This window comes from Caloenas nicobarica, chromosome 5 (assembly GCF_036013445.1).
Source record: "Caloenas nicobarica isolate bCalNic1 chromosome 5, bCalNic1.hap1, whole genome shotgun sequence".
NCBI classification, from domain to species: domain Eukaryota; kingdom Metazoa; phylum Chordata; class Aves; order Columbiformes; family Columbidae; genus Caloenas; species Caloenas nicobarica.
This window is the reverse complement of record NC_088249.1, coordinates 49,187,661-49,207,936: the sequence shown is the minus strand read 5'-3', so window position 1 is coordinate 49,207,936 and position 20,276 is coordinate 49,187,661. Positions and strand designations below refer to the sequence as shown.

At 47.3% G+C, this 20,276-nt stretch overlaps 1 protein-coding gene across 2 annotated transcripts in view; it reads left to right on the top strand.

The window, feature by feature from the left end:
• The first annotated feature begins 2,829 nt into the window (after window positions 1-2,829).
• The window catches only part of HRAS (HRas proto-oncogene, GTPase), a 44,540-nt gene continuing 27,093 nt past the window's right edge, over window positions 2,830-20,276 (top strand). Inside the window, exons 1-2 of one of the 2 annotated variants that reach the window (XM_065635094.1) lie at window positions 2,830-3,237; window positions 17,590-17,645. The gene's annotated coding sequence lies outside the window, so the exon portion shown is untranslated. The remainder of the gene's footprint in view (window positions 3,238-17,589; window positions 17,646-20,276) is intronic. The other variant, XM_065635093.1, reaches the window with a different exon arrangement.

Sequence of the window (20,276 nt, the reverse complement as noted above, 5' to 3'; positions counted from 1 at the left end):
TTTGCATTGCTGTTGCTGTGGCAGTGCATGTTCCATTTCTAAAAAAGAGGTTTCTGTCTTCCAAAGACATCAGAAAGGCCATTTTCCTAGAATTAAATTCAAGTTTAGAGAAAGGAAGAATTTGTCCAGGCAGAATGACTTTTTACTAACAGAACGGGCTATAACCTCAGCAAGTGTAAATCTGCCCAGCTTTGCTAAAAGCAATGGAGCTATGTTGCTTTGCAACAACTGAGGATCTCGATCCAATCTTTTGGTTTTTTACCCAGAAATAGGAAGGGGGAGAAGAGATCTTTAATCTCAGTGTCCTCATAAATCTGTGTCATCACCTCTATGTGATTGTGTGGTTATGACTCACCAATAGGTGTTTATGTTTCTGTCTTCCAGCAGTCTGCAAACAACAAGTAGTGTATCTTACATCCTGATGTGTATCCCCTGGCACTAAAGAATGAGCAAAAAAGAAGCAGTTTTGGTCCTATCTTCTGGTTTTTCTTGGTTCTTGTAGGTCACTGAGAAGCCCAAGTATGAAACTGAGGTTCACCCATAGCTGTATCTATTACACTACCTATTTGTTTTTTGCTCGCTGACAAGTTCTTCTGGGCCACCTAGGTACTGAAAAATATGCACCCGCTTTCGGATGCTTCAAAAAGCAAGATTTCTGCATGCTCCACTACCCTACCTGCTCGCCAGAAATGGCTAAAACAAGACGAGACAGGTAGCGCAGAGAGGCGGTGCACCATGTGTACACGTGTCTGCCTGTGAAGAAACCCATCACCTTTGTGTGTGCTGCTGCTTCGGTTGTTGGCTTGCTCAGGAGAGATGCTGTGTTTCTGCGAGCTGTGATCCTCATTTCTGTGGAGAACTGAGAGGTCATTCAGAATCAGGAGTGCTTGTTAGAAGCAAGCAAAGAGTTTCAAGGTAGGTTAAAGCTTCAGCCTTTTTGTTCGGACCTGTCTGCATACTGGCTTTCAGAAAGTGCTCTGGCAGGTTTGTTTGTGTTGGTGCAATACATTGATAAGACCCAAAAAAACCTCCACAACTCCCTCAATGGGAATCCTTAGAACTTGCTTAATCTGCTCTCACTACAAGCTCTGCAGGTCATGAGCTTTCTTTTAAATGACTAGTGTAGTATGGGTTCAAGCTGGAACACAAGAGGTTCCACTTAAATTTGAGAAGAAACTTCTTCTCAGTGAGGGTGACGGAACACTGGAACAGGCTGCCCAGGGAGGTTGTGGATTCTCCTTCTCTGGAGACATTCAAAACCCGCCTGGATGCCTTCCTGTGTAACCTCACCTAGGTGTTCCTGCTCTGGCAGGGGGATTGGACTAGATGATCTTTTGAGGTCCCTTCCAATCCCTAACATTCTGTGATTCTGTGATTCTGTGATCTAGAACAATGGTTTCTAAATTGATTTTCAGATTACTGCTTTTCTAGTGGAAACAATAAATTGTGGCAGTATGCTTGAAACGTACGTCAGAGTGAACAGGGTTTTTCCAGTTGCAGGAATGCATACTTTATTTGGCGTCATATTCTGTGTCAAAGCTTGATCACATCTGCATGCCTCTGGATAACAAGGTGACTATGCAATCCACTATCCACTTTTCAAAGTAATAGGATAATCACAGTGCCTGGTAGTAGAAAATGTGTGGTAACACAAGCATACTGTGATGGAATGGGAAGTGCTGCATTGACAGACCTGTATTCATGGAATGAAACTTGTGTCCATCAAGGTTTACTAGCTCTGATCTAACGGTGCTCCTTGTGAGGAGCAGGATCAGACAAAAGCTCTCACCATGCTTGGACCTTTGTAACTGGAGTAATTCTGTTCATGCAGTGTCTGTCTCTGCTTCCAGGCCTAATAGGACTCCAGCTGTCTTACGCAGGCCAATTAATGCATCTTTTCTTTTGTGGCCTAAATCACTCCATAATAATTTGGACCTGTCCATTTTTCCAGGCGTTTCCAGGAGCCAGATAAAAGTGCCCTGTGAGCTGGGTTTAGCCTATGGGTTATCAGCTAGGAACAGCGACTGGTAACAAACACCACATTTTCGCAGCCTCTGTTTTTTTTTTTTTTTCTTCTCCAAAATGTCCTGTGTGCCGGGCCTCCGCGGGAGCTGAGAAAGGCAGCTTCGCCAAGAGCGGTACTTTCGGCCCTGGGCCGTGCCTGTAGGGCGAAGGCGCTCTCTGCCGCGTTAGCTGGAGGGCCGTGCCCTTCCGACGGCAGCAGCCCTGCTCCCGCGGCCGGCCGGAGGCAGGTGAGCGACTGCTCGCAGGCCCTGGGACAACGGGAGGGTTGAGCTGATCTCCCAGTCCCCACGCCGTGTCGGGGTAGCTTCTGCTGCCAGCGCGCTAGCTACCGAGAACGCCACGGCGCCTCTCGGTCCCCGCGCGGGTAGAGCACTCCTGCAGCCCCGGGCAAGGCCAGGCCGAGAAGCGAGCGGCGGCCCCTGGCGTTTGTAGCGCAGCGGCCGCCAGGCCTTCCCTCACCCCGGGTGCGGAGAGCTCCTGAGGAGGGGCCGTCGCGGGGCGCGAACATGAGACACGGCCCCGAAGAGGGACGACGAGAACGCCGCGGCTCCCAGGAGAAAGGGCGCGGAACCGGCGGCGCAGCTGAGGCCACACACCGGGGCGAAACTGCGGCCTGGCGACCTCCCCCAGCACAGCCGCCCTGCCGCTGCCGCCACCGCCCCAGGGACCGCCCCGCAGCCGGGCCGCGGCGGGCAGGCCGTAGCGTCTGATTGACAGGCACCGCGGCCCACCCGAAGGGCGGTGGCGGCGAGGGTCGCCTATCAGGGGCGGCGGGCGGGCGGGCGGGGGATGAGCGGCGGGTAGGCGGGGCGCGGGGTCTGGGTGTGTGCAGCGGCCGCCGGCGGGGCGCGCTCCCGTTCCTGCTCCGCTCCCCCCTCCCCGCACGCACATTGTCCGGGCGGCGGCGGTGGCAGAGCGCCCCGGCGTCCGGTGCCAATGCGGGGCGGGCGCGGCATACCGGGGGCGCCTCCACCACCGCGGTGGAAACTTCACCTCACCGCCGGGCCGACGCGCGGCTGAAGCCCCCGGCGGGGCCGGGTCGGGCGGGAAGGAGCGCAGCGGTGGGGGCGGTGCGCCCGCCTGAGGGGCGCCTCCGTCTTGTTTGATTTTCCTCCGTTGGAAGAAATATACAATTAATATTATTATCCCGCTTTAAACTTCCGCGCCTCGCTCTCCAGGACGCGCATCCCGTCTGGCGGGGTGGACGAGCCGGTGAGTGATCGCCGGGGACGGGGCTGCGGCTGGGGAGGGGTGGGACGCACCGTCGTGAGGGGGCAGCACCCGCCGGCTTGGCAGGGACGGGCCGGCATCGCCGCCGTCACCTGTTAGCGGGGCGGCTGCACACCCTTGGGAAGCTTACACCGCCACTGTGCTGGAGGTGCTCCCCGCCGTGCCCCGGGGGAGGCGGTGGGGAGGGAGGGACCCGCGGCCCGGTGGGCGGTGGCGGGGCCCGGGGGCGTTTGAGGGCGGTGGCGCGGACCCACTTTTGCTTGCCTGGCCGCGCCATGACTGCCGCCTGGGCGCAGCCTGCTGACCCCATCCCCGGGCAGGTCGCCGAGGTGGGGTGGAGTGGGGGTACTACCGACCCGCAGTCTCTGCACCCACTTTGCCGTCCATCCCTTCTGCACCCCCCTTTGCTCTCTGCCCCCCGCCCTCCTCCTACCACCACCTTTGCACTCCTACTGCCCTTCTTCCCTCGGCCCCGAAGCTGCAGCCTCCTTCCCCCCTTGCCCTTCTGCCCCCGCCCACCCCATACAGAAACTGTAGCCCTCTCTGCCCTCTCTCCCTCCTCTGCTTTGCACCCCCAGTTTCCACTCCCTTGTAGCTGCGTCCTGTCATCCCCTTGCATCCCCCACGCTGCCTCCATGATGGTCTCAAGGGAGAGTACTGGATGCCCCCACCTTTTGCCATAGCAGGTGCCCACTGGGCTCTGACAGCCCCCTGTCAGAGCAGCACCCCTCAGGAGAGACCAGCTTCACGTCAGTGCCAGGTGTTGGTAGGCCAGGGTGAGGCAGAGAGGGGGGCACAGGTGGCAGAGATGCTGGTATGTGCATCTGTGAGCAAGGTCCTGCATTCCTGGTGGCACCTCCCTTCCTCCCAGGAACACTCACCGCCAGAGCTCTGCAGTGTGCGGAGGCTGCTTGCGCTCTGCCTGTTGTGCAAGGGCATTGCAGGGTCCAGGGGCACAACCCTTTCGGCCCAAGTGAGAGCAGGTGCATCTTGTGGCTCACTTGGCCCATGTGGGTCCTGGTTGGGAATGCATTTCAGTTGCCTAGAGCAGTGCAGCGTGCCTGGAGACAAAAGAGCTGATGAGAAATCAGAGAGGACTGGCAAACTGGAGCTGCTTGAGAAATGCTCAGGATAGCTGGAAGCAGGAGGATGGTGCAGCAGGAATGGTGTGACTCAAGTCAATCCTTCACCCAAGTCGAGCCACTGACTTTTTCAATGACATAAGTCACGTCTCTTTAGCTTGCGCCATGCAAAGTTGCTCCTGGGTAGGTCTTCGAGATGCAGGAGGAGTACAAACTCCTGGAGAGGCTTTGTCATAATGTACTTCAGACTGGTTGGCAAGGATAGGTTGTGTGGGTTGGAGCGGGAACTGGTTTTGAATGGAGAAAAGCACATGAGGCTTTGTGCAGGTTAGACTAAAGAGCTGCTAGAGGGTTGTATGGTGGATGTTGGTTTCTCCTGGTCAGAATTGCTAATGTGTTTATCATTGCAGGGCTCCGAAGTATTTTGATTTTGCAGCTGGTGATTTGCGTGGTTTTCCCAAGTGTTTGTAACACAGCCATGACTTTAAATCCATGTGTGTCTCCCCTCTGTGTGTCTGGTCCTTCTCCTTGTCAAGTGTTTTTCTTGCGTGATTAATAATGTGCCAACTACTTCATTTCAGCACCGGGGAGGCTGGCACTGATTGATTTTGCTGTTGAGTCTCCTCGGTGGGTCTGGAGGCTGATGGGTGTTACCACTGCAGAAAAGTCTGCTTTGGGGTGGGAGCTCTGAGCACATTGGGGGTTTGTTTGTTTGTTTGTTTTTGTTGTTTTTTTTTTTTTTTGTCTCAGTGAACCTGTTATTTCTTTTAATTAGAAAGAGATGAAGTATGCATAGTAGTACCCTACATGTTTACATACAAATGATCTTGTAATTAGCAATAATTAACTTGGTTTGGAATATCACTGTAATAGTTAAACAGGACTTATGACCTGAGGGGCACTTCTCTGGCCCCAAGAAGTTACCCTTGGTGTGGTTCTCTCCTGTGGCAAGTTTGGTTCTTGGCTGCCGTCAGTGGTGAAGGTAAAGCAGTAGTGGGAGTAACCTTGGGTTTCTCTGACGTCAGCCTAGAAAGTGATGACCACAGTTTCCTCATAGAGTCTGGTGTCAGTTCGTGGAGCTCCCTGGCAGACCTGTTACCATGTGTGTGGAGAGGGTCTGCCGTTGGTGACTTTGCTATTGTGTTGTGCCAGAGAGGGGAAAAAAACAGGCTGAAAAATTGCCGATGGACTCTTTTTTTTTTTTTTCTTTTTTTTTTTTTTCTTTTTTCTTCCCCTTGTTCTCCTAGGGAGGTTTGGAAAAGGCTGCCGGTACTGGGGAGCTTTTCCCTGTGTGAGTAGAGGTCCTGAGGCATCCCCGTTCACATGGTCATCCTCCACCTAACTTCCCTTCCCTTTAAGAGGACCAAAGCTCAGCTCACAAATGTGTTTGCTTCCAGGCTGGATACAGCACTCACTGCTCTACTCCTGCTGCTGGTGCACCCCAAATTTACCTTCCTGCTAGGCTGCCTTTGGAGCTCCCCAGGTTTTCTTGGGGTAAAAAAGCTTTATGGAGCAAAGAAGTTGAATATGGGGGAAATATGCAACAAAATAAAACCTAAGACAAAAAGTACCACCTGTACAAGGGATTCCTTGTGGGAGAGTGGTGAAGGAAAGAGGTAGAAATGTCTCGTCTCCTGCCTTTCAAGACATGTTACGCCAGTGTACTTGTTGGCCTAGGAAAAGCAAAATGATTGTACTCCAAGCACTCTTTATCTTATTGTAATTTGTTATCAGTCTTCTATTTTAACAGTTTTGAAGTGTAAACTTACAACTAGAGCTTATTGAGCAGCAGATAAAAATGTTGGACATATTCGAATGTTACCTGTGTTAATCTAATAATATATTTATGAAATGATATTTGGTTAGCTCTGTAGCTGGTTGAAGACCACGAAAGAGTGTTAATCAATGAATTATTTGACAAATACAGATGAGATTAAACAAATGATCTATTTGCCAACTGCTGTTCAACTGCTCTGCTGTGGCATGTTCCTCTTTGTCTTTCCCTTCCAGTTTTCATTCCACTTTTTCATGGTTTATCTTTTCCTGAATGGTCCTCAATATCTCTTTCATTTAATTTTTCCTTTCCCTGTATTATTCTTTCTCTCTTGTGTCATGGTTTTCTTTTCATTCTTCCTTCTGCCTCATTCTTCAACCTTTCTTTCCATGCTTTTTGAGTCTGAATTAGCCAATTTTCCTCTTTTTCTCTACCTTCCTGTTGGAGATTTTTATTGAACACTTCATAGCCAGCCCAACTAGAACGGGCATGCATTTAAACCCATAAAAATGTAAACCTAAACACACCTGTGTGTGAGTATGAAGATGTTTTCTTGGTGGTGGTGAGTATGAAGATGTTTGCTTGGTGGTGGTGCTTCCCTGCCTCTTCATGGATTTTCTGGCTGTTGCAGGAAGGCTCATCCTGCAGTTCTGGAGGTTTTTCCCAGCTCTCATTTTTGCTTGTGTTCTCCTTATGCCTTTTTTTTTTTAAAGTGAATTTTACTGAGAAATCCTAAGAAAACAGCTACAATCAAGTGGCAGATCTTGCATTGTTTGTTGGTTGTGTATCTGTGTGCAACCTCGACCAAGCCCAGCCTCCCTGCCGAGCAGTCCTGCTTTCTTCCTGGCATCATCTTTCCTCCCCTCTGGAGTTATGTCCAGGAGGTATCTTTCAGCAGGGCAAAAGGAATGAGTGCTCTGAAGATCTGCTGGCTTAGTGTTACTTTTGGAGTCTGTATGAGTGTCAGGTTGATGAGTGTAAGTATAATAGCAAGAGGTGAACAGGTTATCATGCGTGACCAAGCAGTCACAGTGTTCAACTTAGATCTAGTATTCAAAGATTAAAGTCTCTTAAAAATGAAAATGCTGTTATGGAGAAAACTTGTTTTTTTTTTTCCCTGGATAAAATCTATTGGGGGGGATATTATCAAAAACAATAAAAGGAATAGAAAACTTTGTATTTCAGGGGAAGAAATTTGCTCTGTCTTGGCAGTTAAGCTCTAGCAGTCCAGAGGAGTGTGATGGGAGTGCTCAGAGTGTGATTCGCCTCTGCTGATGGTTGCAGTGATGTTACTGCAGTGAACAAGCTGAGCTGTGTATGTCATAGCTATCTGCTTTAAGTACCAGGAGTTACATGATGATGCCCTCTCGTACTTGTAAGGAAAGGGCTCTGCTGTACTGAAGTTAATAGTGACACGGCTCCTCTATGTCTTGTGAAGTGTTTTGGATAACACTCAGGTGCACTGACACAGCGAGCAGTCCAGGCAGCATGTCATTGCAAAGCAAAATTGATTGGGGAGGATGGGGCAAAGAGGAGTATTCTTTTGCAGTTAATTATTTACTGCAGAGAGAGAGGGACACTGATGATGTTTGGTTTATAATTACAGATATGCAGAGGAAAATGCTTCAAGATGATATTTTTTATTCTGTGTGTTGCCAACTATTTCTTGGTCTCTCTATAGTGTGAGACTGGCACTGTTTAATGACCTGTTCAGTAAAAGCAAAACTTCATTGTCAACTTCTCACTGCTGCAATATCATTTTACAGCTTGCCGTGTGTGACACAAAATGCCCTGAATGGCTACAAAAAGGCATAGTCTTTACATGCCTGCTGTCTTAATGTACGGTCTGCCTGTGGTGTCCATGATGGCAACATGAGCTCTTGGAACAGCTTGTCTATGTGCTGGAAGGTGACTTTGTGCTTAAAGTGCAGAACCATGAAGCCAGGAGTCCTGACTCCCTCTCTGGTCTTAGCCGAGCTGGTCGTCTTATCTCACCAGGCTCTCATCTGCTTCAGGAGTGATACCGACCGAGCAAATATCCAGCCTATCTGCTAAAAGGGTAGTCTGTCCTCTGATAACGCAGAGGCAGTAGCAAACCATGTACTTCCATAATATGGTGCTGTGAGGCAAACTGTAAGTGGATTTTTCCTTTTGCATAACTAAACCCATTACAAATCAGACTGTTCATATGTAAGTTAAATTCGGGAGCTGGTGGAACTGAGTTTAGATGTGTGTGTGTGGGAGCAATAACTTGACAGATACAAAAAAGAGACATTTCTGCGATGTTTCTGGGAATATGCCCGTATGTCGTCATCTTGTTTAGCATCCTTGAGAGAAAAACAGACGAGACGGAGAAGCTGTGGCCTGTGAAAGGAAGAGGATGTCATCCTTACTGCAAGGAGAGAAGTGAGATCTAAAAAGCCAAGGCATAGGATTGAAATGAGGGATGCAGGTGTGCACAGCGAGGTCTGCTCCAGGCTGCCCTGTTCTCACTGGGCAAGGCTCTGCAGGAGGAGACCAGCAAGGAGGAGATCGGTGGAAAAAGGCATTCTGGAGGCTGCTGTTGTGCAAGGTAGAGCATTGGCTATCCTGCTGGTCCAGGCTGAATTGGAACGTGGCCAATCGGCAGCAGGATTGCATGGGATTGTCTCCTCTGAGAAAACTGGACCAGTGAAAAATCTCCAGAGGAGAGCCTGGCTAGCAAGTGCTTATGCCCCAAGCAAGTTGGGATCTTGTTTAGAGGCTTGCTGAGAAGTGAGCTCTATTCATCTGTGGTTTGTTGGGGTAACAGGCTGCTGTTTTGTAGGCTTGCTCCAGTATCAGTGTTCAGCCTTCTCTGATGCTCCATGCTGTCTTCAGCAATTCTGTGGCTTGCATCGAGCTCTGTTCAGCCTGCTCCAAACCATGTGTATAGAATAAGCTTGAATGTATGAAATTTGAGTCTGCAAATGATGCATTTCATCCCTTGTCCTAGCCCAGCTAGTCACTGCAGCAGCCAGAGTGGTTCTTCTGATATGGCCCTAGCTCCTGTGTTTCTGTAGTGACTGTAGCATCTGTGCTCCTTTCCTGCAGCTGGCTTTGCTGGAGTAAGATAGAGACGTCAGGGAGCTTAGTGTTATGTGAGGGACTGGAATTCATCCTTGAGAAAAAGGAGAAGGCTGGGCTTGAGAAACCAGGCTTTGGTTGGTATGATAAATAGATAAAACAGTAGTTGAGTATGATAAGTAAATAATACATCACTGTTTCTTGGAGGTAAATGTAAGACAGACCCTAGCTTGTATGTGTGCTAATCCTGTAACTGACTTTTCTGTTGTCTCCCCTTGGATCTGTGTCTGTTGATACAGTGGTTCATTTTTGGTCCTGCCGTGTTAGGCTCCTGCTGTGAACAGTGTGACTCTCCTGTGCAGCACGCAGACCCAGCAAACACTGGTGAAAGCAGGAGGTACCTCCTGCCTGTGTGTGTGCACACATATCTCTTGCTTTCCCTGCTTGTGTGCGGATGCTGAATATATAACCTTGTATTATAACCTTGGTCATGCAAGGTTTCTTCCAATCTTGTTTACCCCAGCCTTTTCCTGATTTGCATGACATTGTACGAGGCCATCCAGCTTTTTCTGGAGGGTTGTCCCACTTTCCATGCAGGCAGCATTAGGCAAATGGTCTCCTCCCTGATCTGCTTCAACAGGTATGTGCTGGCTTCTTGCTCCACGGATGTAGGAGGGAGTGTGAGGATAAGTGCCAGGGACTAGGCAGGGGAAGGACATTGGCAGTCAGTGTAGCTGCTGATGAATGAGGAAGTACACACAAATCCCTGCTCCTCTTTCTGCCTTATTGTTCTGCTGGGCAATGCAGTGGCTGTGACTTCTATTCAAGTTTGTGAGGGTCAGATCTGCTCTCTTTACTCTTAGGAGTACAGATGTACTTCCTCCATCCTGCTATATTAAGTTTGAGCTGAAAAATCTGTGGCTATTCTGGTGGCCCCCATGAATTTCCAAACATCAAGATATTCATTCTCAAAACACGCACATGCTGGAAAGAAATTACCACCATGACCTTGGTGAAGGTGGGAAATAGAGGTGTGAAAGAGTCAGACCTAGATCTGGAAAAGTGCTTCTACTCTGGCTTTTTCACAGGAGCAAGAAGGCAGTGTGCTGATGTGGGTGATAGTCACAGTGGCATGTGCAGGGTCTCACCAGGTCTGTGGCAGAGTGGGGAGGTGGATGGATGAGGGTGGAAATCTCTTGGCTGATCCCTGTGCAAGATACATCCAGTACAGCTGGTACAATTATCATAGAATTATAGAATAGTTTAGGTTGGAGAGGACCTTCAAAGGTCATCTAGTCCAACTCCCCTGCAAAAAGCAGAGACATCTTCAACTAGATCAGGTTATTCAGAGCCCCGTCCAGTCTGGCCTTGAATGTGTCCAGGGATGGGACATCTACCACCTCTCTGGGCAACCTCTTCCAATATTTTACGACCCTCATTGTAAAAAAAATTTCTTCCTCATGTCTAGCCTGAATCTCCCCTCTTTTAGTTTAAAACCATTACCCCTTGTCCTGTCATATGTCCTTCTAAAAAGTCTGTCCCCATCCTTCTTATAAGCTCCTTTTAAGTACTGAAAGGCCTTGTGCAGAAGGGATAAAAGCCACAGTATTCATCCCAGAAAACCACTGCAGAGGCGACGTCAAGACGTATTTCTGAGAGTGGCTGGCAAAGTTGACACAGACCTGTTGTCCAGTGCTTGATCAGTTCTGTGTTCCTATCCCTGCAATATACCCATTACTGAAGGATCAGTGGCTAAAGCTGTCAGGCAACTAATTAGAGTTGTTTTCAAGTGTGAAAAGTATTGTCCTCTGAAAATACTGTCCCTTTATCTCATTTGGTCATTCAGAGACCAAAGTTATTCCATGAACTATGGTAATGTTGACCCAGACTCCAGTGAGAGACAGAGCTTTGTAGACGGTGCAGGGAGGTAGAGCTGTACGGAGTGCAGCCTGGGTTTGGTGTGCAGATGAGGATTTGCACGAGGCTGTTGAACAGATGCAGTGATAGACCATCAGTTGACATCAGACTGGGAGGCCCACCAGCTGGCTGCCTTGTAAATGTTGCTGTTTCCCTGCTGACCATGCTGACTTGTGATAGGTGGCTGAGGATGGAGGGTGCTTTGGAGCATTAGCACTGACAGTCATTCAGAGCTGCAGCAAAGTGCTTTTTGTGGGCATAGCACTGCAGCTTAACTTTGGCCTCCAAGAGGCTGGTTTGATACCACGCCCACCACAAACCTCAGGATCTTAGGGCTGTTCCTAGGCAGAGTGTTGTTACAAGCCCACCTCAGTCTTCTTGCCACAGGGCTATAGACCATGTCAGCAGCCCTTCGGTGTGGGTCTAACAAGGCAATGCCTCCATGGGGTGAGAGCAGTTCTCTCCCTATTTTGTAGCAGGCACATAGGAAGATACGAATAGGAGGAAAATGGCCTTTCTTGTCTGATTGCAGCAACTGTTGTCATGGTTTTCTTTTTGAGATCATTTCCTATCAGCCATCCCAGGCAAGAATTTGAGTCATGCAAGGAGGAAAGCTAGGACTTTCAGACCCTGAATAACATTTATTTAATAATTTGTCTTCTGATCCGCACAACTACTGCACTTAATTATTAGGGGCCAGATAAGATTTCCTCTGCTCCACATTCCTTCCACAATGAACGCATTAATCTGTATGGGTAAGAGAGCATACTTCCTCCACATCAGTTACACCTTTGCTGTTCCTCTTCTTCTGTGGGGTACATTCCAAGCAGCTACCCTCTTCCAACTTATGAAGTGTCCAGGCCAGGCTGCTCCTCATATCTTCTAGAAAGTGAAAAACTGCTCCACTTCACGTACCAAGTTCTGGCTGTGGAAAGTGAGTTAATCCATGAGTTTCTCTTTCCTTCCTTGCTCCTTCCCAGCATTTTGCTGGTAGATATAACGACTTACTGCTTGTGGGTAATGTGTCCCTACCCCAAGTATCTACCAGTGCCTATAGTCAGGGCAGACAGTGGGCAGGGAAAGGAGATGTGTTATTACTACCTCTTGGTTTACAGCTGAGAAACCCATGTTAACAGGAGGAGCCTGGAGAAGGGAACAGAAATGGTTGTTCTAGTTTGGTGCTTTGACTGGAAGATCAGCTTCCCCTTCCTTTGGTAATTAATGGGTGTAAAAAGATTCAGCACTCAATTGTTGACATGTTGCTAATCTGATTTTTTGATGAGTGAAATGCTTTCTTGTCATAATGAACCCTTTGTTCTAATATTTTCGGTATCTAGTCTTAAAAGTAATGTGAGTGGAGGGCTAGAATAGCAGTCCTTTCCATGTAAGGCTTCCAGGCTGTTAAGTGGGGCTTGTGTCTGCAGAAATGGATAGATATCCTATGGTAAAACTGAGTGTCTTGGCTTGTAGTGGGTTAGAAAAACAGGAACAAAATTTGGGCAACTGAAAAGAGATGTTGTAGCCATCTGGATATGGTGATTGATTTAAAAACCAGAGGGCTTTAGGATCTTGATTTGTCTTGGTGGCAGATGATTGCAAGATGAGCCATCTCCCTTTTGGTCACTTGCACTGAGGCACTTTTTATGGAAAGATCTGAAAAACAAGAAGCAGTTAATTGACCAAGTCTTTGAGGATGAAAAAAAAAAACCCCTACCTGGAATGGGAGGTGGGGGAGGGGGTGTAAGGGCAAAAAAGGAACAAACCAACCAAACAAAAAAAAATCCTAACCCCCCAAAAACCCCAATATAAAAACAACAACAAAACCCCCAACACACACACAACAGCAACAACAAAACACACAAAAAACCAAACAGAACTACCACCACCAAAAACCAAAAAACCCACAAATAAACAAACAATACATGAAAGTAGATTTCTCTAAGAAGTGAAAAAATCCTTTACTTTTTCTCAAAGCAGTTTCTGAGGCACCTAATCTAATCTTTCCAAAACTATGATCTGGCAGCCAGGGTTCATGTATTTTAAAGAAGAGTGTAGAAGGGAATGTATTGTGACAGTTTAATTTGTTGCTGAAATATGGTCACCTCTGGGGTAATTCAGAGCAACCTTGAAGTCGATGATAAACCTGTCCAGGATTGGAGGTAAGTAAAGGGCGGTTGCTCAGATGAAACCGTCAATGGAAGATGCCCATGCAGATGTATAAATCCTGCAATTTAGGTTCATTTTCTTCCTCTTTTGACTCTAATGGACCTGTAGCCTGTTCATGTCTTCTGAACAGGGCAGTTGTTGCTGAGTCCTTGCATGTGTCCTAGCTGTGGCAGTGAGGGAGGTTTTGGTGGTGATTCTTTCAGGAGGTGGTAGGGAAGACTCTCTGGTACTGGCCAATTTTAGAGATTAAATGGATGCAGAAGAAAAGGTGGAGGATTATAGCATGTAAGGTACAGGTCCCTGGGCATTCTAGTTTGTGATTGGGAACTTCCAAAGGCCCATGGCAGCTAGCTGGATATGGTAGTCACCAATCCCTAGGTGCAAACTGAGCTGTGTATAGCTAGGCTGTTATCTCTGCCATTTTAAAGAGAACACAATGCAATTGCAGGATGTTCAGGAAAGCCTGCCTGAGTTTTAGAGGAAGATGTGCAACTTTAAAAGAAAGAGGTATCAACTTACTTCTGTAGCCCCATTTAGGGTCTTCAAGAAGAGCATTGTCTGAAGCGTGCTCCTTCTGGAGTTGTGGGAAGCTGAGTACCTAGCACAGAGCTGGGCTTTTTCAGAGTGTGCTACTAAGTACATGATTTTTAGCAAGCCCTGCAATTGCATTGCAACAGGGTTACAAGAGATTGAACTTGGTTGAAGTTGTTTGAACGATGTTGACTGCAGTGACCACGGGCTGGCAGGCAGTACAAGCATCTCTTGGGTCAGTTCAGGTTTTCATCTCCTTTATTTCAAATTCTGCATCTAAAATGAGCTTACTCAATTTCACAGCTTAGAGCAACTTCAGAATAAATCCCAGAGGAGAAGAAAAAGGAAACAAACAACCAAAAAACCACAAGCAAAACAGATCAAAATAATCAAACAGCTCATGCTAGGGAACAGGGATTGGCAGATGATACGTGGAGGTGGACAACCACCAGTCACACTTTCTCAGCATGGCTTGCTCTGTGGGGGCAAAGGGAGAAAGTGCCTGTTGAGATCAGGATGCAAAGAGATAATGTTTAAAATCTGAGGCAGGAGCCTACAGACTCAGTGACAGTTGTATGCTGGGATGGAAGAAAAATGTCTGCCACCAATAAGTCACCCTTTCAAGGACCTAATTTGAACTTTTTGTTTTCTTCCAAACCCTTCAGTTCAGTCTGACTGTGGGTACATGTTGTGCAGTCTCTTCCATGGTTTCTGGGTTTTTTCCCTATTTGATTTGAGGGCCCTCTGTAACAATTTATTCCTCATTCATACTGTTGTCAGGGAAGTTATTCTGACTGCAATCCCTGTCTGAGCTTAATTTTCTTATTTTCTGTAGCACGAGTGTTGATGGCTTCACAAATCTTAGAATAAATCCTCAGTCTCTCCCCTGGACAGCCTGGCAGCACAACAGCTCCATTTAATGGCGGTTGCTTTGGCGTCCTGCCCCTACACTCATTATTTTGCATTTGTCTGCATCAAGCTTCAGTCTTGCCTGTCCCAAAGGGTCGTGTATCAGAAGTTATGAGAAAGAGAAGAATCCTCAAGGTTGGTCTGTAAATCCCGAGTCTCTCTGCTAGGAGAACTGTGCAGTCTGGGTGCTCTGTCCTTTCCTCTCCCATGTCCTTGCCCGAGCCCAGCTGCATACATGTGTGCGTGCATCCCTCCCTGCCTGCCCTGTTGCATCTCTTGACAGGCATGAAGTGAGTCTTGCAGGCTCTTGGGGCAATGCCATTCTCACAGCACAAAGCATTTGATGCCTGGGATGTTTTCCTTCTTCTGTTGGCACAGAGGCAGGCTGAGACCTGCAGCACTACCTTCTCCTTCAGCCAGCCCCTAAAATGACTTGGGTCCATTTGGAATATTGTTATGGGGAAATATTATGGATTTTTTCTTGGTGGTAGACACTTCAGGGCATGGGCTTCTCATCTACCACTTGTAGTGTTACCTTCGGGCCTTGGGGACTAGAAGTACCTTCATGTTAAGTGCAGTGTGAGATAGCTCATAAGCTTTTCAGAGAGGGACTATGTGCAAGATGGGGCACATCAGGGTGCAATTCACCTGTCCAGATTTGACACCTAACATCCTAGCTGCTTACCCTCAGCTCCCTTGTACAGGCAGCAGAGGAAATAAGCACTTTCATCTCATCCTAATGCAGACAGACATCTTAAACAGGTCAGACAGATTGTGCCTGTCTCTTCTCACTGATGATAAATGGGCTCTCATGGAGACATCTGTGTTGTAGGTGAGATGAATCCCACCTTGAACTAGCTAACCGAGCAGGTTGGGGTGGCACAAAATGAGAGCAAGACTGTGGAATATAGTCTGTTCTTGTCTTAGCTGCGTGCTGTGTCATTTGGTAAGCCTATGCCTCTTCCTTTGCTCAAGAAGCTACCCTTCATTTTGGTTACTTTCTGGCCAAGAGCTTGGGGGGACATCATCCAGACAGCAACTGTAAGACAGAGTTAAACATCTCTCAGAGATGCTCTTAGCAAAGGTGCTAGGACAGACCTACAAGCCTCTCCCAGCTCTGAACCAAGGGGCATTTTAAGCAGGTGAAGACAGAAAGCGGAGGAGGGAATGGGGCAGTTTAGTCCCTGTTTCATCCTTTCATACTGAGGCCAAGCAGCTGCTAGCATAGGTCAGGGCTTACTTGGGTACTTCTCAGGAGCTCCTGGCCTCATACATGTGCCCAAACAGTAGTACTGTTTCCTGTTGTATTGTGGTGGGAAAAGATGGAGACCTCTGAATTTGGAGCTGAAACAAGGGCATGGGGACTTCCAACTGTGGATTAACAGATGATAGCAGCAGCAGCCCTGCAGTGCCTCTACAGGAGCTGCACATCTGGGTGTTCCATGCTTCGTGGGTAAACCCCTTTCTGTTAGGGGGAAAAAAAAGCTTTTTCATAACACCGAAGCACTATTAAGTGTTGTAATGGGGCTTTGAGGGTGATGGAGCCAGTTTATATAGTTTTGTATCTCACTTGAGCCGAACCTTCATGGTTGCTCTGTAGACCCTGGTGTGGTCTGCAGGGAGCAGACTGGAGGAGACACAGACCTGTTATTGAAAGAACTGGAAAAACAAAGCTGAGCTGACTGGAAGGAATAAAGCCTGGTAGCCCAGGGAGAATTTTCTTGACTGTCTGAGTTTCCCCTTTGATTGGGAGCACTTGTTCCATCATGCCTTTTGTTGGGGAAGAATTAGCCCGGTGGCAGAAATGTGATGAACTGGGTGTTTTGGGAGCAAAAAGCCTGTCCACAGCAAGAGTCTGCAGAGCTTGAACTCAGCTGCTAAGTACCTGTGCTGGCAGGTGTTTGCAAGCCTGCTTGGCAGGGGAGGGTGCTGTGCCAGGCACTTTACCCTCTGTCTCATGCCTGTGTAGTCTGCATTAAGTCCTAGGGCCCTGAAGAAAACTAGAGTCAGTTTTGTACCTCACTTTTTGTTTGTTACTGAAACACATGCTGAGTTCAGACACCCATAAAATGGTGGTTAGCTCTGGAGAGTCTTTGGAAGTCTGCTATGTGCACTACAGTGACCTGAACTTTTCAATAGCAGGGAATTTATTAGGGGAAAAAATTCTGGTTGACCCTAAGTGGGAAGTACACATACCATGCTACGGAAATAGGCAAAAAAATACCTAATATTCCATCATATAGTGTATATTCTTCATTTCACAACACATCTGATCTTTCCCTGCTCTTTCCCAGCTACACATGTCTACCACAAGCTTTTCTACTTTCTAACTTGTGCTTCCAGGGAACAGAGAGGGCAAAGTGGAGTGTATGAAAACCTTCAGGAAGCTTTTAATTCAGGAAGAAAGGTGTATCAGGGCCTTGTAGTTAAGAGCCACAGAATATGTTTTGCTCTGATGCCTTCCTTGTTTTCCTTGCCCTCTGAACTTTGGTCTAATAAATAGTGTCCATGTCTGAAGAGCATCCCAGCAGAGAGGCATCTGGCACAGCAGCGGGTCCTTGCAGCTTCTCGGCATTTCTGCTGCATGTAGCCTCTTGCCTGGTTGACAAGTGCATCATCAGCGGCACTGAACAGCAAGCGTGCGCCTGCCCTGTTACTCCTTCCATGTGTCAAAAACAAGTCAGAAAAGAGTAGATATTAATTAAGGGTTTCGGTTTGCATGGTGATACCTGCAGTACCTTGCTGTGCTGTTACTCATGTGCAGAACCCTGTGCCTCATCTGCAGGAGTGATATCATGCTAGTACCAGCTTTTTGCTGCAATCAACCTGCTGCTGGTTGGGTGTGCTCTGGCAAAACAGTGCTTTCTGCTTGTTAATTTTTGCCACTGACAGTACACTCGTTGTTCATAGGTCTCCAGGAGATGTGCAGCGGTGTTGCTCAGCTGTTTGCTCTCCTGGTTGAACAGGCAAGTGTATGGGTTGTTGAAGGCTACTGGGAGAAACCAAGATCCATCAGTCTCTTTCACAAAGGTCTTGTAACAATATGACCTTCCTAACTAATTTCCCTATTCCCTAATAACATATATGTGTTACTAAATTTAGGCAGACAGGGCTATGTCAAGCCTTAGACATAGGAAATTGTGTAATACGATGAAGTTGCATATTGTGTCCAGGGCAGAGCTAACCTTCTTGCACTGAGAACTTCCTTAAGATTTTACATTTAGGATGGCAAGATGACTCCCATTGCAGGAAACCCTGGTTCCCTCCAGTACTCCACCAAAAGCTGCTTTGGTTTCTGATTCAGCTCTGCAAATATTGTCCAGTGGCTTCAAACTGGATATGAAATCAGCTGGTATTATTTCTCCTGTGAAGAGCAGAGCGAGGGAGAGAAAATTATAGCAACTTGTCTTAGCCTGAGTCAGCATCACAGAGTTGCGAGTGTGTCTCTGTAGAGCCTAGTGAAAGGTCCGTGCCTTATCTAGCTTGATATTTTGCTGGTTGCACAACTCGCACATCCCATAGATGCAAATATTTTTGTGGGTTGGGCCCTGGTTGCCCAAGGAGGGTGTTTGTTCAGATTCTCATGCTTTGCAATTAATATAAACTTGTAATTAATATAAGCTTCTCAACTCTGCGTGAGAGAAAGAAGGGGAAGTGGTGCTAGGTGTTTTGTTTTGTTTTTTTCCCTCTCCCTGTTGTTCTTCACCAGCTTGCTGCTTTGAAAGGATCACATTGTGGTTTTTTTCCTTAAGAAGCAACATGTCACTGTAAATTCAGCTTTGGAAAGGTTGTAGGAGCTTTAGTCTGCTGATGTTGTGGCTGCTATGGGCAAGGCAGTAATTTTTTCAATCCAACTTGAAGCTCAGAAGACAGATCGTGTCATGACAAGAGCTAGGAAGTTTGCATCATCTGATTAGATTGGATCATCTTTAACAGTGCCAGTTCATGTCACCTGTCCGTTTTCTTGCTTGTTTTTTTCCTAACCACTGTGGGGGAAGAAGAAAACCCATACAGCCTTGTGACATTTAGCATCATTCAAACACTCTTCCAGCCTTGAATGGTCAGCAAAGGCACTATGGACGAATTTTGTGGCTGTGGGTGATCAGAATTGGAGAGGAAGCCCACACCACGCATAGGACCTGGCTCCTACCACTTGAACAGTGACTTTATAGCTATTACAATTCATATTTATAGTAGCAGACCAAAAAAAGCCTGAAGGTGTGAAAAGGGATGCAGCCACTAGTCTGAACAAGCATGTGGTCTGTGGTCTTTTGGTGCGCATCCCATCTCAATGTCCCACCAGTCCTCCCTTTAGTGGTATTTGCCGTAGCCTGAGAGATAGTTTATGAGACTCTTTCGTGCCCTGAGGTCCAATTTTCAACACCCTTTCCAGAAAGATTGGCTGAAGTATCAGAGCTTCAGTTCTTGTGTCTTTGCTGGTGTTTGTGAGGGCAGATGCTGAACACAGTGGTAACCAGTAGAAGGACTGGCTTGCTGATGGCAAAGACTGATAGCATGAAATGCTCCCAGCAATTGGTGATTTGCAGAGTGATGTAGATTATGTAACAGATCTTCCCCCTGTCCCAATCTAATAGCGTATAGAAAATCTAATAATTTTCACTTATAATAATAAAGTTATATTATTATGCACTGGGAGATTGGAGGTGGGTGCTTGGATTTTTCCCAGTGGGCTGAAGGGACTTTCAGATTTGTTTGTTTGTTTGTTTATTTTAAACCAAAGCCAAAGAACTATGAGTCAGCTTGATCTTTGCTGCAGCAGTTCCTCTGCTGTGGTCCCCAGGCATGCTCTAATGGATGCCTGCACCTCCACTAGGATGGATGAACCCAGAGGAAGTTTATTTTTTTCATCCCCCTTGCAGAAACTCCTTAGAGAGGCTCTGTGTGTCCTTAGGAGCCAGTGGTAGGGGAAAGGAGGGAATCCTTTGTGCCTCTTAGCAGTGAGTCCTGAGAAGACACTTGGCTACTGATCCCAGGAGCAAGTTCTCTGTGCCAGCGCCCACCAGCACCATGTGGGATTCCTCATGGCAGATGGATCTCCAGGGAGGAGTAAACAACTTAGTCACCTTTTTCCTTCTGCTTTATGATTGCTGACTTTTGTAGCTGCTCTGTAGGTTGTGCCTTCCTGGCTGAATAAAGGTGTGTTTTTAACCCTTCTTTTCCCAGGAAATGTCAGTGTACCTTGCTACTGTCTCAAGATGCTGAGAGGGATAAGTGTTCCAAGTGAGCTAAAGTTGAAAATCAAAATAGACCAAGTGAGGTCGTCAACCAGCGTAGACTGTCTTGACTTGAGTGGCTTCACTGCAAGGACACTACTTTTTACCCTTTCTTTAAGGTGATCCTTTGAGGTCAGATCTCAGTTTTGGGACTCAGGTGTTTGATTCTGACTCCTCAGGCTGGGCTGTCCTCTCCCATCCTTTGGGAAACTAAAAAAATCTTACACCTTGTCCATACTACACACGCACAGTGGCTTAGGGCTGTCAAGAGAAGTCAGCTTTCAAGTTCAAAGTTTGCCTCTTGTAGTTATGTCTTTTTTTCAGGCCAAATACAGAACTGTTTGTCTGAACCTTATGAAGTCC